This window comes from Pinus tabuliformis, chromosome Q (assembly GCF_031772625.1).
Source record: "Pinus tabuliformis cultivar Carrire ecotype Pingquan chromosome Q, CPIR1, whole genome shotgun sequence".
Taxonomy (NCBI): domain Eukaryota; kingdom Viridiplantae; phylum Streptophyta; class Pinopsida; order Pinales; family Pinaceae; genus Pinus; species Pinus tabuliformis.
Genome location: NC_142296.1, coordinates 1002478151 through 1002506144, shown reverse-complemented (window position 1 = coordinate 1002506144; position 27994 = coordinate 1002478151). Strand labels below are relative to the sequence as shown.

General features: G+C 39.6%; 1 pseudogene; it reads right to left on the bottom strand.

Moving 5' to 3' along the window:
• Positions 1 to 919: 919 nt before the first annotated feature.
• Positions 920 to 27994, bottom strand: part of LOC149222874 (uncharacterized) — a 108742-nt pseudogene continuing 81667 nt past the window's right edge.

Sequence of the window (27994 nt, the reverse complement as noted above, 5' to 3'; positions counted from 1 at the left end):
AGAGAAAAGAAAATACTAGTGAAACCAAACCGAAGAAAAAGAGACAACACCCAAGAGTTCAATTTCACAAAAGGATTCACTAGGTCGTAGTCATGTTTGTACTTAGAAAATCATATACTATGCACTGCCATTTAGGAACATATCTCCAATATGTTTGTCACAAATTCAAAATCAACACAAGAAAATATATGCTCCAGGACTTAGATAGAGATTTCCTTCAAATGAGAAAAAGACTGCGAAATGCCAATGCCAAAAAGTGAATTCCATCACCCAAAATCAAATACCAAACTTGAGAGTTGTTGTTCATTGTATCCATTATCCTCCATGGGGCCACTAAAAAATCTTAAAGCATTTCACATATATTTCTTCAAAAAAAAAAAATTCGAAACTTCCTTCAAACTTCAACCTTCAACCAAGTGTCTCCATGTTTTTTTCCTTCCTCGAGATCTCCACCAGTGTCTTCGACCTTTGAAACCCTACCCTGCCCCCTCCAATATAACATAAACATCCAAATTAGTTTTCAAAATCAAATACTTGAGAGGGTAATTTTCTTAAATATAATCAACAACAGTTATAGATAAGAAGTTATCCTAATGAAAAAACCAAGTCAGCATAGCCATATGTTGATTCTTTTGTGGGAAAAGACCTTGGAAAATCAACATTTTACACATGACATGGAAGAAACATTAAGGGGAAAATTGAAATAGAAAATCTCCCTAGAAGAGTTTCCCTGCAATAACTACTAAAAATAGAGTATCTAAGTTATTTTACAACATCACCTTGCAATCTACCAAAAAAGAGTTTCCCTGTATGTGACATCATACCATTTAAAGCCAAAATATTCCCTTTCATCATTGTTGTTCACTCAGAATCTAGTTCTTGTTTTCATTGGATGCATTGAAGTTCCTTCAAAGCCCATTGAAATAGTTACCTCATAATTGCATAGTCACAGAGCAACTGCACACATGCCTCAGATTACACTGACAACAAGAACCTCAATTGTTTTCTATGTTGTTAAAGACAATATCAAGTAAAATGCCCTTCAATGTCAGGAACAAAACCTTTCTCAATCATTTCTTCCCGAACTACATTGTAGGTGATGTGATTAGGGGTCATACCCTTCTCCAACATCTCATTCAAAAGTTCATTAGCATCCTGCATTTTTCCCTTTCTGCACAACCCCTTGATGAGTACATTATATGTTGCAATGTTAGCCCATTGACCTCTTTTTTCCATTTCCTTGTGCAGTCTCAAAGCTGACTTAATATCACCTTCCTCACATAAACCATTCATCAAAGTATTATAGGTCACGTAGTTTGGAGCTGGCCCAACTTCCAACATCTCATTCAAGAGCTTGTTAGCCTTTGGGGTTCTTCCTTTCTGGCACAAGGCACTGATCAATATATTATATGTAATAACATCAGCTTTGACATTTTTCTCTGCCATTTCATCAAGGAGTTTCTTAGTCTCTTTCATCTTTCTTATCTTGCAAAATCCATTCATGAGGGCATTGTATGTGGAGACATTGGCATGATACCTTTCTTAATCATACTTTCTAAGAAACAAAAAGCCTCTTGCATTTCACCTTTTTTGTAGTATCCATCAATTAGTGTGTTGTATGTGATAGAGTTGGGAACCAAACCTTTTCTCGTGATTTCATCTAAGAGTTCTTCCCCTTTTATTGTCTGTCCATTTTTTGCAAAGTCCATTAATGAGTGCATTGTAAGTAATAATGCTAGGTACCACACCTTTTTCTTGCATTTCACCATGCAGGTTAAAATATTCTTTGGTCTTATCCTCATTTCACAGTCCACAAATTAGTGCATTATAAGTGACAACATTGGGCAAAATGCCATTTTCCTTCATTTTCTCAAGCATCTTGAATGCAACAACCCCGTCTCCTTCCTTGCAGTAACCATAAATCAGAGTTTTGCAAGTAAATTGGCTAGGAAATAATCCCTTCGCCAACAATTTCTTAGGAAGCTCTTTTGGTTTATAAATTTTTCCAATTATACCCTTCTTGCAGTGACCATCAATTAGTGTATCATACGTAATAACATTTGGAGAGCAACCCCATGATTGCATGTATGTTAATAGATCGATAGCCTCCTTCTACAATTTTCCTTCCTTACAGAGGGCATGAATCACACTAATAAAAAAGGCATTGTTGTCCTTAAATTGTTTCAAATTTTAAGCCTTCTTACTAGGGGGTATTGCTGCCGATGCCACTATTGGCATGGTTCTCGTTCAAGATGACGATGATGACACTGAGCATGTCATATATTATCTCAGCCGTAATCTTCTAGATACAGAAACTGGATACACTTACATCGAGAAGTTGGCATTGGCCGCCGTTTGTGCTGTCCAATGTTTCTGCCATTATATCTTGTTGCGTACTACGACCGTGGTTTCTGATTGCAACCCAATGACGTACATTTTGTCACGTCAGTTGCTAGGGGGCAAGTACTCGAAGTGGATCATCATCCTCCAAGAGTTCGACTTGGAATTCACCACTGCAAAGTCTAAGAAATCCCTTGTCTTTGTTGAGTTACTTTTCTCTTTGCCATCCCCTACCGCACCCTCTCGGTCAGAGGACCATATCCCGGATGAAACTTTGTTCCTAATTAGCACCCTTGATCCCTGGTACGGGGATATCATTATATATCTGTAGACGTCCTCTTTTTGTCCCGATGTGTCTAAGGATGCTCGGCGATGGATTCGTCATCAGTCTCAGCCCTATCATATCATTGGGGACACCCTGTACCATCTCAGCACCAACTCCATTCTCCGCCGATGCTTAACATTCGAGGAAGCTGAGCGAGTTTTGAATGACTGCCATTTTGGCGCCTGTGGTGGTCACATGTCCAGATATGCTACTGTTCAAAAGATTCTCTGCGCCAGTTATTTTTGGCCCTCCATCTTTAAGGATTGCATTCTTGTCGTCCACTCCTGTCATGAGTGCCATATCTACCAGCGGAAGATACGTGCGCCTCCCACTCCATTGCACCCTGTTGTTACCGTTGGCCCTTTTGCAAAATGGGGCATAGATTATACGACCTGTAACCCTCACTTGGCAGGGGGGCATGGGTATATTATCGTTACCGTTGATTACTTCACAAAATGGGCCGAGGTGATGCCCACATTATCTGAAGACGGTCACACAGCGGCACCATTTTTGTTTAATCATGTTATTTCACGGTTCAGAGTCCCTCAGGCTATCATCACTGATCATGGGAAGCATTTCCGTAATCACATGATGACCGAGCTAACAAGCCAACTAGGCTCACGGCATGATAGTTCGATTCCATACTATCCTCAGGCCAATGGCCAAGTAGAAGCCATCAACAAGGTTCTAGTTACACTGCTTCAACGTACCATTGGCATGCACAAGTCTAACTGGCACTTGATGTTGTTCTCCGCCTTGTGGGCCTATCGAACCTCTGTGAAGGATGCCACTGGTTTCACTCCATTTCAATTAGTTTACGGACTACAAGCTACCCTTCCAATCGAGTGCAAGATCCCTTCTTTGAAGTTGGTCATCGAATTACTTCCCAACACTACTCCGATAGAAGACTGCCTTCTTTACCTAGAATGGCTGGACGAGACCCATCGGCTAGCCTCTCTAACTATCGAAGCACAGAAGAAGAGAGTGAAAACTCACTTCGATCATACTATCCATCCTCATTCTTCTATTGACAGAGATTTAGTCCTGCTCTACGATCAAGCGAATGATAAGATGGGGGCAGGCAAACTCGAGCCCATGTGGCTTGGGCCTTATATTGTAAAGAGAGTTTTGCAGAAAGGGGCCTATGAGCTAATTGATTATGACGGGAATCCTCTCGATAAGCCCTAGAATGGGATTGGCTTGAAAAAGTACTATGCGTGAATTCTGTTGAGATTTTCGGTTTTAACAAATTGGGTAAAATCTCATGTATGTGACAACAATAGGATTTGTTGCTAAATTAGCTCTATTTTGTTGGGCAAGAGTTAATGCATCCTATATTTCTTGTGAGAGGATTTATGAGTCAGTTGGATTCTCTTAGCTATAAAATATATGCCCGTACAGATATTGGTGTGTGGTAGTAGAGAGTATAAGCAAATAATTATTTGTAATCTCCTGATTAATAATAAGATTGCCGATGCCTCTGTTTGGTGGACGTAGCCCAGATTGGTTGGGTGAACCACGTTAAATCATTGTGTTATTTGTGTATGGTTTTTATACTGTATTTGTCTTTTATATTCCACTTCGCACTGTTATGCTCTAACAATTGGTATCAGAGCATGTTGAGGAGCGAGTGCGTGCATGCGACAGAGCGGCAGGTGGAGTTTTTTCTGAGATTTGGCGATTGGCGTAGTTTCGGGCAAAATAGTCGCGCCAATATTAGGAAGTGAACGGATTGGCATGGGTAATTAAGGAATAGGGGTGCCAATTGGCGTGGATCCGAGCTTGATAATCGCGCCAGAGAGCCAATATCCCGATTGGCGCAGATCCGACGGGTTTAGTCGTGCCAATTTCCATACTCTAGCTGATTTTTCTTCTGGCGCGGATCGTCTGCTGTTGAGGATGCGCCAAATCCCCTTAAGCGTGCCAACTAAGCACTGTGTTGGTAAAACTACAATTTTTATTTGTTTTTGATTTATAATTTGAAGTCTGTGTAGGCAGGGTGATTTTTTGTTAAAGTAAAGGCAGTACAGTAGAAGGCGAAGGCAATTTTTTGTTAGATATTAATTTGATTGATTAACAAGTTGGAATTGGAGATTTTTTTTTGGTTGATACAATATGGCAAAAACTCAGAGTGCTCGTTTTGAAATCGAGAAGTTTAATGGCAAAAAAAACTTCGAGATCTGGAAGGTGAAGATGTATGATCTGCTTATGCAACAAGGCGTGGCGAAGGCATTGAACGGCAAATCCAAACAGCCATACAACATAACAGATGATGAGTCGGCCGAGATGGATGAAAGAGCAGTAAGTGCTATTCGGTTGTGTTTGGCGGATGATGTTTTGTTTAATATCGTGTCGGAGAAAACAACTGCTAGTTTGTGGACGAAGCTTGAGAAGCTGTACATGACAAAATCTTTAACCAATAGGATTCTCCTAAAGCGACAGTTGTACAGTTTTCGAATGAAGGAAGGTACATCGATTACTGATCATTTGAATGTTTTTAATACTCTCCTGGTGCAATTAGAAAGTATAGAAGTAAAATTTGAATCTGAGGATAAAGCTATTACTTTATTGTGCTCGTTGCCCGAGTCATGGGATCATTTTGTTACTTCTATAAGTCTTAGTTCATCAGAAACCCTTGAGTTTGATGATGTAGTTGCATCTTTATTATCTGAAGAAACAAGGAGAAGGTCGAATTTAGATACCTCTACATCAGAAGCAATGATGGTCAGAGGTTGTTCTAAAGAACGACACTTCAGCAGGAAAAGCGACTCACGGTCAAAGTCGAAAGGGAAGAAGAGTAAGGTAAAGTGTTGGTTTTGTGGCAAATTGGGGCATTTAAAGAAGGACTACTGGAAGTGACAGCAAACTTCTAAAGAAGATTATTCGACAGAGAAGAAGGAAGCAAACACGACAGATACAGGTTCGACATCTGGTTCAGGTATGAGTGATGAAGTGTTATCAGTTAATTTGTCAAATCATGATCAACATTGGTTGTTAGATTCCAGTGCATCAAACCACATGTGTATTCATAGAGAATGGTTTAAGACGTATAGATCAATTAATGATGGAGTTGTGTACATTGGTAATGATGTCACATGTAATATTGTGGGAATAGGGAGTATACAGCTGCAAATGTTTGATGGGACAACCAAAATGTTAACTAATGTAAGACATGTACCCGATTTAAGGAAAAATATAATTTCACTAGGAGCACTTGACACAAATGGATATAAAACTGTAATTCAAGGTGGAGTAATGAAAATTTACAAAGGTATTTTACTAGTAATGAAAGCTAAGAAGGTAGGAAATCTATTTAAGTTAGAAGGAAGAACAGGGTCAGATCATGTGTCCATGGTGTCTGAACATGACAGTAGTTCCATTCGCTTATGGCATCAAAGGTTGGCACATATGAGTGAAAGAGGGTTAAAATTTTTGGCTGATCGTAAGTTACTTCCTAATCTAAAGTCTGGAAAGTTAGATTTGTGTAAACATTGTCTATTTGGAAAACAAAGTAAGCAAAAGTTTAAAATAGGCAAACATACTAGTAAAGGAATACTTGATTATATCCATTCAGATGTTTGGGGTCCAGCCCCTACAACCTCATATGGTGCCTCATCATATTTTGTATTGTTTATTGATGATTTTTCTAGGAAAGTGTGGGTCTACATGTTGAAAAGGAAGTCTAATGTTTTTACAATTTTCAAGCAGTTTAGAGCATTGGTAGAAAACATCACTGGTAGAACTATAAAATTTTTAAGAACTGACAATGGTGGTGAGTTTACTTCCAAGGAGTTTGAAAACTATTGCAAGGATGCAGGGATCGAGAGACATAAGACCACTGTTTATACTCCTCAGCAAAATGGAGTTGTTGAATGCATGAATAGGACTCTTTTAGAGAGAGCAAGGAGTATGCTGAGTAACGCCGGTTTGCAGAAGGAATTGTGGATAGAAGCGGTGGATACAACTTGTTATGTGATAAATTGATCACCATCCACGGCGATAGGTTGCAAGATTCCTCAAGAGTTATGGAAAGGTCACCCTTGTGATTATTCTAAACTCAGAGTGTTTGGTTGTGATGCATATGCTCTAGTGCCTAAACATCAGTGAACTAAATTAGACCTAAAGTCAAAAAGGTATATCTTTGTTGGATATGGTGATGGAACAAAGGGATATAGATTGTGGGATCCTACTACCCGCAAGATCATCATCAACAGAGATGTAAAGTTTAATGAATCCTCTCTTGTACAGTTAGATGTAGATAATAGATCGAAACAGGATGATGTATTTGATTTTCAGCACATTCAGTTTGAAAGCACTTCTAATGATAGTCATGATGACCATAGTTCAGATACTAGTCATGAACAGGTTTCAGAATCAGATCATGAACAGGGTTCAGATGTAGATCATGAATAGATCTTAGATGCTGATCATGAAGAAGTTCCTACAGATGGTACTCAGCCAATTGTGGAATCACCAGAAACATCCTTAAGGAGGTCTACAAGAATCAAATGCCCTCCTAAAAGGTATGATGATTATGTTGCTTCAGTTGCATTTACCGCTAATGACGATGAACCTCTGTGCTACCAGGAAGCTGTAGAAGGTTCGAAAAGTGACAAGTGGAAAGTAGCCATGAAGGACGAAATGATGGCGTTAGGTAAGAATGGCACATCGGATCTGGTTGTACTTCCGAAAGACAGGAAAACTGTGGGATGTAAATGGGTTTTCAAGTTGAAACGGGGTGTGAATGATACTGAGGACAGGTACAAAGCGAGGCTGTTCGCGAAAGGTTTTTCTTAGAAAGCAGGCATTGACTTTCATGAGATATTTTCACCAGTTGTTAAAATAGTTTCAATTAGAATTATGTTAGCATTAGTCGCTTTGCTTGATTTATAATTGTAGCAACTAGATGTTAAGATTGCATTTTTACATGGAGACTTAGATGAGGAAATTTATATGGAACAACCGGAAGGGTTTGTTCAGCATCGCAATAAGAAATTTGTCTGCAGGCTCAAGAAATCATTGTATGGCCTGAAGCAATCACCTCGGCAATGGTACAAGAAGTTTGATTCTTTCATGTTGAGTCAGAAATATATAAGAAGTGAATATGATCATTGTGTTTATTTTAAGCAATCAAATGATGGCATGTTCATTATCTTAGTGTTATATGTTGACGTTATGCTTTTAGCAAGAAAAAGGATAGTGGAGATCAACATGTTAAAGGCTCATATGGCAAGGACGTTTGATATGAAAGATCTGGGAGCAGCAAGACAGATTTTGGGCATGGAGATTTTTAGAGACAGAAGCAATGGTAAGTTGTGGCTATCACAACAGAAGTATATTGAGAAAATACTCTTGAGGTTTGGTATTAACAATTTGAAGCCTGTGTCAGTCCCTTTAGCTTCCCATTTTAAGCTTTCTTCCAGTTTATGTCCTAATACAGATGAAGAAAAGGAATATATGTCTCGAATTCCATATGCCAATGTAGTAGGATGTTTGATGTATGCGATGGTTTGTACTTGACCAGATATTTCACATGCAGTTGGGGTTGTCAGCAGGTATATGGAAAATCCAAGTAAAGAACACTGGTCAGCAGTGAAATGGGTGCTTCGGTATTTGAGAGGCATAAGTGATTATTGTATCACTTATAATAAAAGTAGTGAATTTGTTTGTGGATGTGTTGATTCCGATTTTGCAGGTGATTTGGATAAGAGAAGGTCAACATTAGGGTATGTCTTTACTCTTGCAGGTGGAGCTATTAGCTGGATGTCAAAGCTAGAGAACATTGTTTCTTTATCCACTACTGAAGCGGAATACATTGCTGCTTCTCATGCTTGCAAAGAAGCGATTTGGTTGAAAGCTTTGTTTGGTGAGTTTGGCAGGTTGCAGGACAACATCAAGTTATTTTGTGATAGTCAAAGTGCAATACATTTGGCTAAGAATCCGGCCTATCATAGTAAATCAAAACATATACCAATCAAGTACCATTTTGTAAGACAGGTTATCACTGAAAGGGGAGTCTCTCTTGAAAAGGTGCATACAAAGGATAACTGTGCAGACATGTTCACGAAACCAGTTTTGTTAGAGAAGCTACATTGGTGTTTGGCTTCTCTTGGCTTGCAAAAAAGATAAAAATAATAAAGAAACAGGGTATCAGGCTAATTGTTGTCAAGGTGGAGATTGTTGAGATTTTTGATTTTAACAAATTGGGCAAAATATCATGTATGTGACAACAATAGGATTTGTTGCTAAATTAGCTCTATTTTGTTGGGAAAGAGTTAATGCATCCTATATTTGTTGTGAGAGGATTTATGAGTCAGTTGGATTCTCTTAGCTATAAAATATATGCCCGTACAGATATTGGTGTGTGGTAGAGAGTATAAGGAAATAATTATTTGTAATCTCCTTATTAATAATAAGATTACCGATGCCTCTATTTGGTGGATGTAGTCCAGATTGGTTGGGTGAACCACGTTAAATCACTGTGTTATTTGTGTATGGTTTTTATACTGAATTTGTCTTTTATATTCCGCTGCACACTGTTATGCTCTAACAAATTCCATGCACTTTGGTTTGTACATATGTGTGTTTTTAGTAGGTGTGTTGTGTGTGCTTTTTCATGTTTTTGGCTTGGTGTGAAGGCGTGATTGCCGTTTATTGTGTCTTTGGCTTCTTGTACAGATGTCTGGTGCACCTTATGTTGGTTTCACCGATGGTGCCTGCCGCAGTACCTGCAACTTGTCCTCTGTGGCGTGGGTGATCTACGATCGTCATGGTGAGTTGATAGACCTTCAAGGTGTGTGTTTAGGTTGTACCACAAACAATGCTGCTCAATATAGCGCTGTGATTGAGTCACTGGCTGAGGCGATTAATCTCGGTATTTGTGTATTGGTTGTGAACTTGGACTCTCAACTTGTCGTCCACCAGCTCAATGGGCGATATTCCGTCAGAGACCATTGTATTTTAAGGTTATATTTACGTGTTAAATTGTTAGAGAGAGATTTTGATTTCATTACATATCAGCATATTCCACGATGATTAAACACGTTATCCGATGCATTGGCTAATCATGTATTGGATAGACATTTGCATAACATGTAATCAAAACATCATACAAGAAAGCATGTAAAGCACAATAATAGACCATAGGAATATGTGTATATCTATATCTATATATATATATATATATATATATATATATATATATATATCATGTGGTGCACTAAGGCGCTCAAAAATAAGTGTACATGTCCAAATAGAATCTATGTTCTCCGTACATCTGAGACACATGTCTCTCAAAAATCACCAACAGGAAATAAAAACCTAGGTGTCTACTACGGTGGGTTGTGCTCCCTATAGTACACCGCCACTCGTGTCACCTGCCTCAACAGGCGGTGCATCCTGGGTTCCACTCCTACTGTGTGGATCTAGGATGCTCTGGTGACCTCCTCGATCACCATGTAATCTGGAATCCCTGCTAGCAGGCCCTCAAGGTTCTGGATCACTGTCTCCATCGTATCATCTTCTGGAGGAGCTAGGGCTAGTGCTGTAATGCCCTGCACCTCCCTCCGTGCCTCTGGAGCTAGCCCGATGGGTCTCACTGGTCCTACATCTACATACCATAGCATTCGTCATCAGGACATATACACGAAAAAATAAAAAAACATCATAAAAATAAAAATGCAAAAAAATGTGATCAAGTGTCTTACCACCGTCATCCCACTGCTCTCCAGCAGGCAGCTGCATGTCAGGATCTCCACGGAAGTCCATGCCGGCATATGGCCAATCCTCCATGAAGATTGTCTATCGCTCCAGCCACTCTCAGAAAAATGTCCCCCACGCCACTGGTCGTCCGCCACCTCCTCGTGGCATGACGTGAGCCCATCGCGTGGCCCTCATCTCACGTGGCTTGGGTAAGTCCAAATCCATGTCCTGTAACTGCAGGGCCGACACCCGCTCCAGCATGAGCAGGACTAAGATGGATCCATAACCAAACTGCTTCATCTCTCCTCGATGGCAGTTGGTGAGTTTCCTCTTTATGTTCGCCGTCACCATCTCTGCCCAGTTAAACATGGTAGGATTGAGACACTCGAGAGCTAGCCGGAGTTGGGTCTTCGAACCCTCATGTTGGGCTTGGGAGTCCGCTGCCCGTGTCACCATGAAAAGCATAGCACGAAGGATTATGTCGCCCACTATTGGGATTGCCACCTTCCCACTCCTTGTCTTGCATGCCCGTGGGCACACTTGAGCTATCAGCATATCTAAGGAATCACCCCCAGGTTGCTGCCCCTCCAGAATGGGCCTCTCACCTCGACGGGACAACCCGATCAAAAAATATATGTCTGTAGAGTCAAAATCGATATCCCGGCCTCGGATGATGAATTTCCCATCTGTGGGATGCCAGGCCCTAATCAGTAGCTCCAACAAGTCAGGTTGTGACCGTAGGTGTGGAGTTAGGAAGAATTTGAGCAATCCGCATGCCCGTAATGCGTTTTGACACTCCACATCGGCAAAATATTCTATAGCATTGTTATCATGTGTGCGTTCTTGCTAGACGAATGCCATTATAGCCTGCAGGATGAGAAAAGTTGAATTAGCACTTCATTTAGAAATTTCAACATGGAATTTGCATTAAAACATGAGTTTGCGTCGCCATCGCGTCTGTTTTTTAAACATATGTGATGGCGCAAGGTCGCTAGTTCAAGTTTTTTGCAATCATCACAGGAGTACACCACTTTTCCACGATGATCGGAGCGCGCCTTGTGTAAATTTTTTTTGGCCATCGCGGATCCGATAGGGTAAACATGCGATGACCAAGCGGCAGAACCCAGTTTGAAAATATTCCTAAACTAGCACATGGAACATTCAAAACACATGAAAAGAGTATTAAATTGAAGCGCAGGGCAACGTGTGTCTACCTGGAACAAGTTTCGGGACGAATGATGCATGAACGGGGCTGAATTTCGCTCACCAACTTCAGTGCTCCAAGTTGCTCCACGGTAAATTGAATAGTACTATGGTAAAAATGAATGGGTTAATCCTTTTTTATAGTGATTTTTGCAAATTTAAAAATTACATTTTATAAATGTGGGTTTTTCTCATAGTTTTGCTACATGGATAGTCAAAATATGGTTTTTACCTATGATTTTATGTGTATTGTTCATATTATCTCGAGCGGGCTTACGTGTGACGTGTTTTTCGTGCAGAGCTTCAGGTAGTGGAGTTACGACAGTTTCATATACACTTGATCCATAAAGTCATCTTTAAGCTCTTTTCCGACTTGAAGAATGAAAAGATGGCTGAGTTTCCCTCTTGACTCGTTAAAAGAAATGAGAGGTGTTCGCCTTTAAGCTCTTTTTTCGACCGTTTAAACACAAAAAGATCGTCGGGCTTTTGTCGTTTCAGGCTCATTATTGGTTGCGAAACGACGTGCTTCCGACCACTTTTCTACCTTTCTAGGTTGAAGCCACTAGTTACGAAAATTACTCCTCGATCGTAATGGTCAGGCGGTTCTTTCGAGTATCGTTTTATACTTTTTCGGGCTCGAGAGACACAACTCTATGAAAAAGGACCCCCCTGGAGTTTTCTTTTCCGTGTCTTTTTCAAACTCTCTAAACATGAAAAAGACTTTGAGTTTCAATTATGTCGGACTCGTTAAACCTTGATGACATTGGACTCATTGACGAGACTCAAGCTTCTCCTTCCTAGGGCTCGTTAAACTATTACTAGGTTGGACTCAACAATAGGTTTATCATTGATTGTCTATGGCAGCTAGTCACTCTTGAACATCGACACCTTTGCTTCTTGTCAGGTTGGGACATCCATACGTCGTCATTTGGCCTTGTGCAGGTTTGGGTTATCATTCTAGCCTCATTCCATTCGGTTCATGCCATCTCCATCAAGCCTCTGATCCCTTGGTGCCTGAATGCTGCCACCCGCCCCCCCTGGAGTCGTGTTGCCAACATGTTCAAGAGTATAATCCTTCTACAATTTACACCCTCGTCTTCTCGTCCGGTTCTCTGTTTCGCCATCTACCACTTGTTCCTTATCTCGTGTCATTGATGGGGGAAACACTATGGCCCTCCTGTGATGGGTCGTCTCCTGTCGACTTCAACTCATTATCCAGGAGATTGATCTAGAGATCCCTTTTGGTACCTTAGAGCTTGCATGCCTCAATGGCAAGTTCTTCACACCTGACGGTTGACTCCCATCATTGGTCGTTGATTGGGTGATTCCACAAGTGTTCGACTTCAACTCCTTCTTCACACTTCGTGGATTGTGTTAGATAGTACCTTGAGGACCATTGGCATTATTGATGGTTTCTCTCGCGCTTGTTAATGGTTTTCATCATTGACCGGTAATCAAGCAATGTTCTATCATGCTTGACCTCAGCACATCTATTCGCATGTTAGAATTTGTACTATGATTGGATGGGTTCAAGACCCCGAACTTAGATTACACATGTTCAGGCTACGTGGATTGGTTTTATGATTACATGACTCATTGATGGATGGATGCGACCATACCTGAGTCTTCATGGATGGTTGCGACCATACCTTTATCATCATGGTCTCATTATCTGGATGGCTGCGTCCATACCACAAACCTAATTTTGTATGTCTTTTGGATGGCTGCACCCATGCCTAGACTACATGTACTTCATTATCAGAGATATCAGTTGTACTTGCGTGCAGGTTCTTCCAGATGGTGTTCCAGTTCAGTCAGTTTCATAAAGCATTTCACCCCTCCCTCTCTCTCGGGCTTCATACTTTAGGGGGCATCTGTTACACAATAATTTGTCACTGTCTTCACTCCAGTCTTCCTACTGTGTCATGTGTCCAAGTCATACATGCTCATATTAGGCAAATGCTCTTTGATGTTCCCAAATGACCCACTTTTCCAAAGGTTTCAGCCTCATCGCGTCTGTTGGCTAAATAAACATGCTGATGGGCACTCCAAAACAGTCCAGAAGCGCTGCCATCGCGAAAGTACACGTGATTCCCGCGAGGGTCAGATTTTATGTGCCAGCGCAACTGCCGCTTGTAATATTCCGCGATGATCTGACTAGCTACGTTATTCAATAGCAATGTCAGTGTGGAAGGCCAATTATGTGCCCGTGATGATCCAAATTGGGCAAATTTGTTCCAACAGTCGGCCTTCTAGATGACTCCAGACCTAGTTGTTAGCCTACTTTATGTCGCCCTCCTTTATTTGGTGTGGCTATTCCATCATTTATGCTACCTTCCTTCGAGATAAGCTCATCCTCCCACCTTTCATGGAGAATCCTTCTCCTATTTAAACTCTCACCATTGCTATGTGCTGCTAGTTTGGAGTTCTTAGTCTTTGGAGTGGTTGCTGATAGTACTGTTAGTGCTTGTGAGTTTGCTAGATAGCTGGTGTGAGTGTGACAAGTGTGGGATTATTGATAGCTTGAGGAAGGTTGTGAAGTGCCTTTGATCTTGTGTAAAAACTTGTGAGTGAGAGAGACTTGTATGTTGGGAGATCCATCTTCAAAGAGTGAATGCTTGAGGAACATGCTGGCTGGATCCCTCTGAGAAGGCTTGTGACGTCAAGAATTTTGTTGTAAGCTTAATCTTATTTCATTATTAATGCAATCAATGATGTTTTCCTATGTCTTGTATGTAATGTACTTGATAGCTCATGACTTCTTGACTTTTTGAGTAAATAGATCATTTGTTGTTTTGGTTACATGCTTTGTTGTATTTCCTTTGCATTGTTTCAGGTTGATTACTCATTAGGAGAAGGAAGCGGAAGCTGGAGCAGTGCAACAGAACTCCATTGACCACCGGATGAGGTAGGCCTCCAACTATGACTGTTTAAGGAAAGCTATTGTTGATTTGTCCTTATTTGTTACTAGACCCACTCTAGGGCTAGAGGGGTTGCCTCTGTCCGCAGAGGGAACACATTCCTGCATCACACCCCTGACCCTTACATTTCAGGCACCGTATTTCTTCACGTGCCTCCGGTCGAACTGTTCAGTCTTGCTTCAAAATTTTCATTTCAAGACAAATATTTTGAAACTGTGCATGGATCTGTTGAACCCCTAGATCTAGATCTTGCATTGGCGTTTCATGTAGTCGTATGGCAATCTCCAAGGCAGGAGCGAAGCCACGAACCACTCGTGGTGTTGTCCATCTGTTAAGTTCATATTAACTTCATGGATTTTACACTTCAACCTTTGATCCAATTCCCAAGGTGTCTCACTTGGTTTCATTGTGATTTCCTTGAACCCCACAACTGACTGTGCCTTGGATTTAGGCCTACTGAAATCTTTATTGAGCTTGGTCTGGATCTCTGCCAACCCAATGTTTTTTTTATCGTTAGAGTACTTGATGTACTAAGTTAGTGAGTGATCCTGCAAAGCACTAACCAATGTTTCCTTCTTCATGTCATCATCTGTGACACCCTGAGCTTCCCATACAGCTTTCATGACGAACCAAAACTGGTCTGAGTCCTCATTTCCCAAGCCTTTAAATAAAGGAAGCTTCACTAAATTTGGCATGTTGGACTATGGTGGAGGTGGTGGTGGTATGGGTAATGTCACAGGTGACAGTGGTGAAGCTGGAGGTGGTGTAGGTGGAGGTGACAGTCGCAGGAATCCTTGTTTTATTAACTGAACAACACTTTGTAGAGAAGCCTGCACTACTCCCTCTTCATCACCTAATGGCGGTGAAATCAGTGGGCTATATTCAAGACCCTTTCTTCATTCATTTTTGTAAGTCTTTGCACTTCACGTAGCTCCGGACATCAAGATAGCTACATAACCCATTTTTTGCACAATAACATCTTAATCCAGGTACTTAAAGACTTCAAGTACTTACCTCGTGGACCTTTGAAAAAGTGTTGCTCCGCCTCGCTGTAACTAGCTAAGGTATCGACCGCAAATTTAGTCATGAATCCTCCTATGATGCGATCAAGCCAATGATCAACAACACGGGTGATCTTATCCTAAGAGGCTTCTAGTCTCTGTACTAACTCCAAGGTCTAGACAAAAGGACGGTCAATTTTCCACCTTCCTTGGCTATCCGCTAGCTTCGTGATCCACTCGTATAACTCAACTAGAAAGGAACATAAAAAGATCTCATGGATCTCTGTATACAGGTACCTGTCTAGTCACTGTTCCTTTGTCAGCCATGGATTTCTGTTCTCTTGCACTACAAATTCGTAGATCTTCCTATCCAACCAGTCTTCAACCTCTTTCTTAGTTGGATTCCAATGATATGACATCACACATCTCTTATGCAGATTTCGGTCCCTGCAACGGAACCATTTGTTGGCTTGGTGGGGCCTAACCTAGGTTCAACGTTAGTTAGCCAAACAAATCCCTACATTACTGGCCCTTTTGGCATCAACGCACAGAGCATGGACTAAAGTCTCACCCAAAGCAGTATGGGGGGATGTTGGAACCAAGTTTCCACACCCTGCGATGGCCGTGATGTCAGTTTATACCCTTTGTTCCTACTTTTGCGCAGGTCACTAAGCTTTAGGGCTTTGTGAGTCTACCCCTTTATTCTACCCTTCAGTACCTTCATGAAGGTGTACAATTGACCTTCACGCGGCCTTAACCCATGATCTAGGTACTTTTGCACTACTATGGCAGTTTATTGTATGGGTTCCCTAGTTACCTTAAGTGTTTTACTTACCTTACTAAACAATCACTGTTAGTGCCGCATAAACTGATACTCTTACTTGCGTTCAATTAACCAATATAGTCACATACATTCGCGTATCGCATGAACATAGTAAATCAAACCCAAACCACAATATAACGATATGCATTAACAAGAAATAAATACACATAATTGGTAGAATACTTCTCTTTATTGATATCTCCAGATAAATATAGACTCTATCCGCCCTACGCACACAGCTGCAGGGGTCCGCGCACTCAGCTGCAGACTTCCACCCTAGGCCTCTATGCACTCAGATGCAGAGCCTCTACCTATGCTAAGACCCGAAACACTTAGACTTCTATACCAAGACTCCAAAACATGTCTACCAAATTACTTCTTAGAATTTAATTACTTAGCTCATTTTTTATACAATCCCATGGTCTACAGACCATGGATAAGTCTTTACAGTCGACTTTACATTTTCCAAAATAAAGGCGGACAAGCCTTTATGACTCTTGACACCTTCACGCTTCGCGACCACAAAATCCATAGACTTTACAACTTTATTACAAAATTTGTTCCAGAACATGGGCTTTTAGCCCCAAAACTATCCTTGGGGGAACCCATTCCCAACACAGGTAGACTGAAGTGAAATCCTACATGTCGTTTCTCTGAGGTAGCATGGAAGGGTAGGAATATTTGAGGAAAAGGAAATCTAGATGGAGTAAGATAAATTTGTGCACTGTTGAGGGTAAAATTACCTTCTTGTACCAACAACATTGGTAAGCATACCATAATTTCTATATAGCAACTAAGTTATTACATCAAGTGAACATATCTAAAATAACCATCATCCAAGTGCCTTTACATTCAGGGATGTCTACTTATCTAGATCACTAGAATTTAATCTTCCCAAAATATCGAAATTGATAAAAAATCATTACGAGCTAAATAGGGTAATTTCAAAGCTGGTACTTCTGTTTTGTGCTATGAATTAAGCACGTCAAAATTAACAATAAAATATATGGTATATACATAGAGAGTATAACCTTTAAAAATTAGCAATAGATGATTTTGTGCATAGCATGAAAGTACAACAATATAACTAGCATAGAACAATTAATGGCTCAACTAGTTCAATTATTCCTCCACCAAATTCTCAAACAGTAAGTAAATTATTCATCGAAATAGGTCTGCATTCACACCTAAATTAGTTACCCACAGAGATTGTGTATGATTTCAATAGAGACACATATAGTTGTTGAAAATTTATCATGAAGCATTGATTTGGGAAAAGTAGGAAAAAATCTCAGAAACTGTGGGATGTCTAAATTAAACACTTCGAAAGATTATAATAAGTGAAATGCCAACATTGAAAAGGGGTAAGCAAAACCATTCATTCAAATGACAAACCATGAGCATAATAGGTACATGAAATTACAAGGTGTTGCAGCAAATTAAAAATCCTTGAGTAGTTATTTCATAATCAAACCCATATTTTTTCTATCATAGATGCATAATTTAACCAGTATAGTTCTCAAGGGAATTACAAAAATTATGGAGAACCCTAACTAGCCTATAGGGGCATTTTCTCTAATAATTGGTTGGAAAGAAAAATATCTTCATACTGACACATACATGAGCCAAAAGTACAAAAAATTCACTCAGAGGCTTATGAATGTAATCAAACAACATAACACAACCAGTGTCTCATATATAGGAAATGGAAAAATGGTACCTCCATAAGAGATGGGTCTATAGAAATATGTAGCGAAAACAAAAAAATGAGAACTACCAGTTAATAGCAAGTTCGTTACAGTTGTAGCCCATTGCAAGAGGCCAGCTTAACTATAATACACCTCGAAACCAAGAGAAGTCTCACAATCCAGAAGCAGGGTATAACCCTGATGAGGTCTGGACAATATACCATTCAAGGACACAGGAGTACATCTGGGTTGAAATCTTACAAAAAAAATTGAACACCTATGGAACCCAACAAGCATAATGAAACCATTAAATTTGACTTTGCAGTTGCATTAAGGCACTCGAGAAGGATGGGGTTCAAGCAATAGAACCAACCTAGAGGGAGACGAGCGCTATATTAGTAGGTGAGAATCTAGGATAACTATCACATTTGTGGGATGAAAAGTGGTGGACTACCTATACCTATCAAAAAACAGGGAAATAGGAGTTAATCAGTAGTACCCATGATTCAATTCAACAAATAAGTAGTAAGCAATTAACCCTAGGGAGGTTAGTATAGCCACACCTATACAAGGGTGCATGATAGAGATGATCTAGAGATAGTTGAACCTAGGCGTCGGAGAACATAAGAAAAAAAATTCAATGTGAGAAACAAAGTAGTGGTTATGTGTAGAAATCCACTGCTAGGAAAACCGTAGATGACCAGGGAAGAATCTCACATAGTTTCTTAGGAACGAGAGAAACTATGAATGGGACTCTTGATTCCCCATTTTAAAATTCCAATGAACTCATTCCCCTAAACTATGCATATACAAAGAGCATTTAGTCCTGCATGTAAGGATTAAAATATAAAAGAAAATATGAGATTTTACTTCAGGGTTTACCTAGGCATAAGAACGATACCTGTAGAGATGCGTGGTTTTTATTTGATAATTTTGCCTTGTTAATGAGGAACATGTACTGATGATAAGCCAAGAAGATCACAAAATCCCCCCAAAAAGAGAAAAACACCATGTAGGACTAGGATTTTGGTTGGAGTTGGTGGCAATAGTAATGGGCAGTGGACAAGGTGACAAGAAAAACATTTGGTGAACAAAGAACAGGGTTACATGCATGAACCACAATGATCGAGGTCTCAACTCCAGTGACAGGGCATCAAACTAAAAGAGGGCATAGAGAAAACTATGGAGGGATAGGGTTTGAGTGAAGAAAGGTTCATAGTAGATGTGAAACCATGAACCTAGATTGTTAAAGTTCCATCTCTCTGGCGAGGATAGAGGCCATGTGCCCAGGTACCATATCACATTGTCTAGGGTACGTGGAAAAATATGGTAGGAGAAGGTGGGTGCAGAAGGAAAACTGTCACGAGGAGGAGGGTCCAAGCAAGGCACGGGGATTAATAGCACTTGAGAATCATTAAATCCTAACCATGGAATAGACGGGTCAATACTCTAATCCAGCATAAACTAAGGTATTAGTTCAATCACCAACATATTTATAAAAATAATAATGTAACATAAGGGATCAACAATGGAAGTAATTAATGGAGTAATTCAAAAAAGGTGTACACATTTGCGTAGCATTAATTTCATGCATATTACTTCACATAAACTATGGAAAAAATTATACCACATACAACAACTAGGAAAAATGAAATATAGCACTATGGTGGCCCTAGTATTTTGAACAGGAATGAAGGTTTAATCATAGATGGCCAAGGCATGATGGCACCTAACCTACACATATGTTTAATATGGGAATCATAGCTAGAGAATTGTAGTGAATCATATATTTATAAAGAACACATCATGAAATCCATGTAAGCAAGTAACAAGGGATTACAATATGTAATAATATCCAACCATGTTGCCAATAGACAGTATCACACAAATAGTAACCAGGAGAAAAAAAAAAAAAAAAAAAATTAGTGTAGGATGGTTCATGACAAATGGTATCAGAGCCCATATTACTACACTAGGCTTGAGAATATGCCCAACCACTAGTTACTTTTTTCTCAAGATTAGCCTTAAATGAGAATTATGATATTGGTTCGGTTGTTTTGTAGGAAGTTGTAACAGCCCCTGTGAAAATTCCATGTAATAAAAGTTAATAAAAGGCAAAAATAATAACTATGGATGATGGGACACTTACTCCAAGTTGAATGCCAGGAAAGACATCATAGGGTTTGTTCATTTGGTTTTCTATGGCTAAGGAAATTGGCAAAGGAAATGGCTAAGGCTTTGGAAAGGCAAAATGATTTTTTGGCACATTTATTTACGAAAATAATGGAAATTAGGAGAAAAAGGAGGTGAAAGGCCACAAGTTGCATGTGAGGAGGAAAATGAAGGAAAATAATGGAAATGAAGAAAATAGAGGCTTCATTTCATAAAAAGGATTTTGAGGATCAACTGGTAACCTTTTGTTAGTTTAGTGTTGGAGCTCTCTCTCATTACTCTCGCTCTCATACACTTGGATGCTTAGAGTTTTCTTGGAGAACTCTTGGAGGGTTTGGCATAATTTGATTCTTGGAGCAAGAAGGCAAAGGAAAATTAGGAAAGTGCAAGGAGGCATCTGGATCAGAAGCTACATCAGATTTTCTTGCAGGTACCGAGTTATATGCATGATTTCTTCACTATTTTTGGCATGCATGGCATATGCATGCAGATTTTTGGTCATGATCTATCATTGGCATGGAGGATTTGTTGGACTAGCTGTGGATTGCCTAGCCTTTCCATTTCTTAGATAGCCATGGCGTTTGTAGGTTTCTTTCCTTGTTTGTTTTCGTTGATTCTTATGTTTCCTTAGCTTGGGTTGAGTTATTAGTTCCCAGAAGCCCTAGTTGGACAAACACTCTGGAAGCCCTATAATAGCTTCAGTTGAGTTACTAGTCCCGGAAGCCTTGGTTGGACAACCACTATGGAAGCCCTTGGTGGTTTGAGTTACTAGCCCTGGAATCCTTGGTTGGACAAACAATCTGGTAGCTCGAAAGTAGTTATCGGTTGGGTTACTAGTCTTGGAAGCCTTGGTTGGAACAAATGCTCTAGAAGCCCTCAAATGCTTTCATGGAGATCAATATTATGATGGTTTGGTGATGTCCGATCATGTGGTGGAATCACTATTTGATGGGTTGAGGTGGATGACCTCTAGAAGCCCTGGATGAGTTTTTATTGAGGTGTTCTATGAGATCCCACATTCATGCTTGGAATATGGCAAGGGCGTGAATGGATTAACAAAGATTTGGCTCAACCATTCTATGGTTGGGTGGAATCTGGAAGTCCCATCCTGAGATTTTTTTTTTTGTATCATTAATTAAAGGTTATTTCTCCTTATATTTCTATGAGCATTTTGATGGATTATATGTGGTCTATATGGTTGTATTTTCATGAGTATTTTCTATTGCTATTATGTTGGTTATGTATGTGTTTTATGAAAGTAGCCATGTGTGGATCTCATCATGTTTTTACTTAAAAATGAATAATCAATGTAGCTATGACATAATGGATGGAATGGAAGTTGATGTGTTTGAGGCATCAATTGTTTTTGACGATTCTCAGCTAAGTATGAGACCCCTATGCTCAGAACTATTAATTACACCTCTAGATTAGACATTTTCACTATGTATGATGAAATAACCAAGGTATTGAACAAGTATTTTATTTAATATTGTGATTTCCATGTTATCTTACTAATTTAAAGATATGGATCAATTTTGGGTAGTGAACTAGACTCTGAGCCTGAAAAAGTGGCTTAAATCCCAGGGTCGTTGGCACAACATTACCAATTTTGGTCCACAGTCGTTGGCACAACACTGCCAATATTAATCCATGGTTGCTGGCAGGAAAGCATGTGAGAGCGGATTTAGGTTGTTGGCCGCACCCTTGCCCATAACATGAGAGTGACTATGGGTCAAGAGACCTAAAACAACAGTGGAACCTAGGGACAGGCTATCTGAGTGACTGACATGTGTTTTGAGGGTTTTGTTGATGATGTTGGATGTCTGTATGGTGTGTTTCTATCAGTTTGACTTCCTTAATGTGACTTAGGAGATTGAATCATATCATAGTGGCCTTGTGTCGCATGTTTACCCTAATTGGTTGGTTTTTTGGGTAGATGTGGGAGGAGGGTGTTACAGAGTTGTATAAAAGCATGTTTCACCCTTCAGACTAGATGGAATATGTTTTGGTCATGCATGCATGTCAGTTTCATGTGTCTCTCTCACACTTTCATTCCATGTGCTTGTTGCATTTGCATGATGTTTTTCATGGTTGTAGTGATGTTGGCATGTGAAACTTGAGGTTGTTATTGTGGAATGCAGCATCGCAAGTGTATGACTGGCTACATGTTGACTTGTCTCACTTACATGGATCGTTGTAGTATGTTTGGTTACATCCTTGTATGCTTAGTTGCATGTATCATTCTTGTAGGTTTGATTTCAAGTATCATTTATTCATGCTTGATCATATGTTTTTTATGCATTGTGTACTTCATTACTCATTTCTTATGCATGTTCATGTTTACATGTGTTCCAGAGTACAATGATCTAGTGGTTGTTTTCATGCATGAGGTCATGGTGTGTGTTGTTGTTAACGTCATGCATTGATGACTAGGCTCTAGCTAGAATGACGATTGCATGGTTGTATGCTTATGTTTTATGTTTCTATACGTTTTCATGATTATTTTATACATGTATCATGCTGATTTATTGATCTTTCAGATAGGGTATCGTCCCCGAGATATACTAAGGGACATTGGTTTATTGTGATTTGGTTTAGCTAACATGATATACCTTACAAGAAGAAACATCAAATGTCTAGAAAGGTGGTTGACTACAAAGACTCTACCTATGAATCTGAAGAGCAGTATGGTGTTGGGAACTATTTTGATTTGGTAGTTACAATGAGAAGTTTAAAGGAATAAATAAGGAGTTGCAAGGTAGATCATCATAGAATCGTACATGCTCAGGAAAAGCCAGCAAAGATAAATGTACTAATACATTAGAGCTTGTCGAATTTGTAGCGATAAGGACCACTACGGATCCGTAATGAGCAAGAAGATAAAAATAATGGGGCATACAGGAGTAGATCACATGGTGGTTGTCGATCAGTTAGAGATGATAGAGTGAGAGACGGAATATTGTTGGGTACTCCGGAGAGGAGAAGGGATAGACACATGTATGATTCTAGCTCTGATTCAGATAACCACTATGATCATCATTGGTACCATCCTTATAAGAGGAGTGATAGGGGTTATTTCCCAGATGAATTCAAGAAGGCGAAGCCACCCACTTTTTATGGGGAAATGAAGAAACAAGAGGATGAAGATACATGGTTTCTTGACACAAGGAAGTTCTTCAGGTTGCATGATTATTCAGAAAACATGAAAGCTAGAGTAGCTACCTTTTGTCTTAAAGGTGGAAAGATGTGAAGAATGTTAGGTGTATTCATGAGGAATATTTGTCTTGGAGTGATTTTGAGAGGGAGAAAGGAAAAGGAAGGAAAAATAGAGGCAGCAGAAGAGACCCTTGGGGAGCCATATAGACCTCAGGAGAAGGGAAAACAAGAGAAGTTGGTAAGCCTCTTAGAAGGGGATGAAGAAAAAGAGGTGGCTTCCACCTAACAACCCTTAGCACACCCATCAAACCCAAAAGGATGTAGCCCAACTAGGGTCCCTTATACTTCAAAAGGAGGAAAATAACTAGGATCAAACATGGGAAGTCTCAACCTCCTTCAACAGTCTGACATGTAATTGATGAATTTGTCTCCCACTGAGAAGGATAATTGGGTCGAGGAAAAAGTAAAGTTGAGAAATTCACCTCCCTCAAAGCCAAGGGAAATTAGCCTCAAACATACCAAAGGAGGCCAGCACAGGGAAACTTGATTGAATTATTCATAAGAAGAAACTACCCTGCTATAGGAATGACCAAAATTTACAAAAGATAAGGAATTTTCCACTGGAAGGGACAACAACACCTCAGGAGGGAGAAGGAGGTCCACAAGGACTCCAAGATCCTGATCCACAACTTGATGTTGGATCCTATTACAATTTTGTTCAAGATGGAATAGTTATACATGAGAAGTTTGTAATTCCCCTCCTATTTGAGCTAGAAAATGATAGAAGTCGAACTCACTTGTGGATGCAGATTTCCAAATCAAAGAAAGTGGAGTATAACCGCATCATGGAGGAAAATATATAGCAAATGGGTAACGAAATGACTGACTTAAAATTCAAATATTTAATCAAGAGGGAGAAAATGCAACTACAAAATTAGAGGTTAAGAGAGCACCTACTGGAAAATGAGGCACAACTTGTAGAAATTTAATAGAATTACAACTAATCAAGAGATTTAATCTAAAATCAAGAGACACAATTCTACTCTACCAATCTATGGAGTCAACTTCACAATTTATAATAACATGCATGGACATGCAATAAGAAAAGCCACAAATACATAGTAATTTCTAGGGGAACCCCACTGGGAACAAACCCCCTTAAGCCTCTTTGCATTAATAAGATGAATAGAGAATCTATTACAATTGCTAGCTCCAGCTTTGACCTCAACCTACAAAAGAATAATCGTTCTCTTTGGTCAATTACAAACTCTAGCTAATACTTATCCAATTATTTTCTCATCAAGCCTCCTATTTCCTTGCACAAATCCTAAGGAAATTAGCCCCTATTTTTTAGGAATTTCCTACAATTGATTTCACAATTCCCAAGGATTGATCATCGGACTGCATGCAACACATGTACACTCAAACTAGTTTACGACTACTTGTTACACTACCTTGTCATCTCCACTTCCGCTGAGAAACTCAAATTCTCTGCATGCGCTAGCTATTTTAGGTTGATTGATGAGTTAACTAATATATATCTAAGTTAGACTACTATTCTACTTCACAACTAACCTTCAACTCACTCTATCAATAGTTAGAGGTCAGTGAACTGAGTACAACTGAAAGTAACTGAATAGGATTGCTAAAATTTGGCAATCACACATGCATAATTGAACTCCAAGCCCTCTAACTCAAATTTATTGAACTAACTAAGTTACAATATCCATGTCACACTAGTTAATTGCCTCCAGGTTTTATTGCCGATGTGGTAATTAGATTTTAGTCAATTTGACTAGGGCTAAAGTCAAATTGACCCTTTCTTGCTACATTTTTCAACACTCCCTCTTAGCAAGAAAGGGATTTTTCACCAACCCTATATTTCAGATGTGGAATTCAATTTTACCTCTTGAAAATGCCTTGTTCAATATGTTAGCATCTTTCTCCTCAGTTGGAATGTATTGTAGCAACATAATTCTCCTCTGCGCACAATCCCACAAATGATGATATGAGATATCAATGTGCTTGGACTTCTCATGAAATAAACAATTCTAAAAGAGAAAATGCAAATCTGATTATCACAATATAGTACTGTCAGATCCATCTCCTGACTGAATAGTCCCAGAAGTATTTTCCTCCTCCAAATTTCTACACAGTTGCTTGACCTACAACCATGTATTCATCCATTCCTAAGTTGAGTGCCATAGACCCCTACTTCCTGTTGTACCAGGAAATAATTGCAGACCCAACAATGAAGGTAGCACCTAAAGTACTTTTCTTGTATGATGGAATCCCTGCCCCATATGCATCGGTAAAGCCTTGGATCTTGGCTCTCTCTATCTTCTTGTACCATAATCCTTACTCGGTAGTGCCTCTGAGGTACCATAAAACATACCTTGTTGCCTTCTAATATAGCTTAGTAGGCCCCGTCATAACTTGACTCAATTGGTTTACTGCATAGCACATGTCAGGTCTTGTGTTCACAATATACATCAAAGACCCTAATACCTACTTGTAAATGGTAACATCAACCTCTTCACATGAAGTGGAATTCTCCTTCCTCCAATTTGTAGCTAGGGGTGTGTGCATGGGGGTTATATGGAATTTGTATCTATGGATAAATACATCTTCCCTAAGTGGGTAGCTACACTTAGAACAACATAATTAAAGAGTTTAACCTCTTCCTATGATAGATAGAGAAGACAAGGGACCTACTTGTTATCTTTTGCCTCCCTTTGTCTCCTTTGGATTGCTCCCATCACTCCTTCTCGAACTGAATCCGCTTGATTAGTACGCGCAATCATAAATAGAGGAAAAAACCCAATCAAAGCAAAGAATCTATCTACTATAATGAAATGGAATCGAAATCATTTACACATATAATCATCATACATAAAGACAAGAATATGGGAAAAGGTGTAAACAACTTTATTAAAAGTAGAAGGAAGAGTTACAACCAAAGAAGCTTAATCCCATGTCACTCACCCAGCTTGAGTTCCATCCTTCATCACACCAAAAGCGCAACAATTCAGCATCATAACATTACTTGATTATGATCTCAAACATCAAACCAACAATATTTCCTTACAATATTCAAAGTCCAGCCCCTGATCACTATGATGAGTGCTCAATTTATAGGGAAATGGAGGTCGTTTTGTCATAAATTAGGCATTTAATGGCTTTCAAAACATGCAGTTAGTTTCCATGGAGGAAGGGATGAGAGGATAGGAGGTTAATGGATCCTTAGCCTATCCAATTTTGAGCTCATAGGAGGGGATAAGAGGTGGGAACCTTCTAGAATGATCTAGAACCAAGGAATATTCCCAGAACCTTATGCAAATTTCTCTCTTTATCAACCAGCATAGATGTAAGTGCGCCTAAGTGCTTTGAAAAGCAGGCTTGAATGGGCCTAAGTGCCTTGCAGCGCAGTTACCCCTAAACATGGCTACACTGGTCTCCTAAGGAGGCATTTCAAGAGGTCTCCAGGCCAGGGAACTCTCAGGAATGAAGGTATTCAATGTAATCACTTGTCTAGGGAATTTAGCAACTGAGTTAGGTTTTGATGAGCCCTAATTGTACTGATCTGAATGTTAGGAGTGATGTGCCCAAATAGACCTATAACAGCTACCCCCTAAAGCATGAAGTCGAAAATGATAATGTCGAGTGATATGCTTTACGATGTGATGAGGAGGATCTGAGGCAGATGGTGACCTGCATCAATTACAATACATAATATCATGATATTTTGGATTCTTCATTAATCAGTGAGGGAAGGCATACCCATGCTCAACATATAAACTTTTCATTACATGTACATAAATCAAATATTCGTTTACAAATATAGACTCGTGATAGGATGACCATCTGTGTAAATCCATCATACAGATGATCTAGTACTCTCCTGAAATTGTAGCCCGGATGGATGAAACTAGATTTGGGGTCTTCTATCTTGTCCAATCATTTGCTCAAGTATGAGTCTAACCATGTGAAAATGTGATCTAAAGTCGAACATGGGAAGACACCATCTGATTACCAGCCAATGATGTAAGCTATGAGAGAAGTCACCGATAATGATAATGATCCTCAAGGTACTGCAATACATTCTGCATGGTGTAAATGGATGTTTTGATGTCAAACACCATACAAAGTCTTTAGGTCAAAGGCCAGTGATGTCAACTTGTCAGCAGAAGCAAGAAACCTACCATTGATGTATGCAAGCCTCAAGGTACTGGAAGGGTGTTTCTAAGTGAACTTCTTGGATAATGTGTTGATGTCAACAAGAAGTGACTCGTCACAGGAGGGCCTTGATGTATCCCACATCAATAACATGAAATGAGTGTAATGATTTTTGGAGACAGAATGTGATTGACGACACAAGGTTCAGGAATGGCGGTCATGAAAATGAAGGTTTATGAGTATTGCAAAGGATGAATTTTACTAAGTGACTTCTCTTGAACATGTCAACAACACTGAATGAATTGGAAACATTGACCCAAAACCAAAGTGATGGATGGTGTGATAGACCATAGGTATGATAACCATCAAGTAGATAACCCAACCCAAATGGTCACAGTGATGAAGTGAAAGTGTCATGTTCAAGAGTGACCTGCTACCATAAAGTGGTTTATCCCTTTTCCCATTTTCCCCAATCATTGCTGACCAAT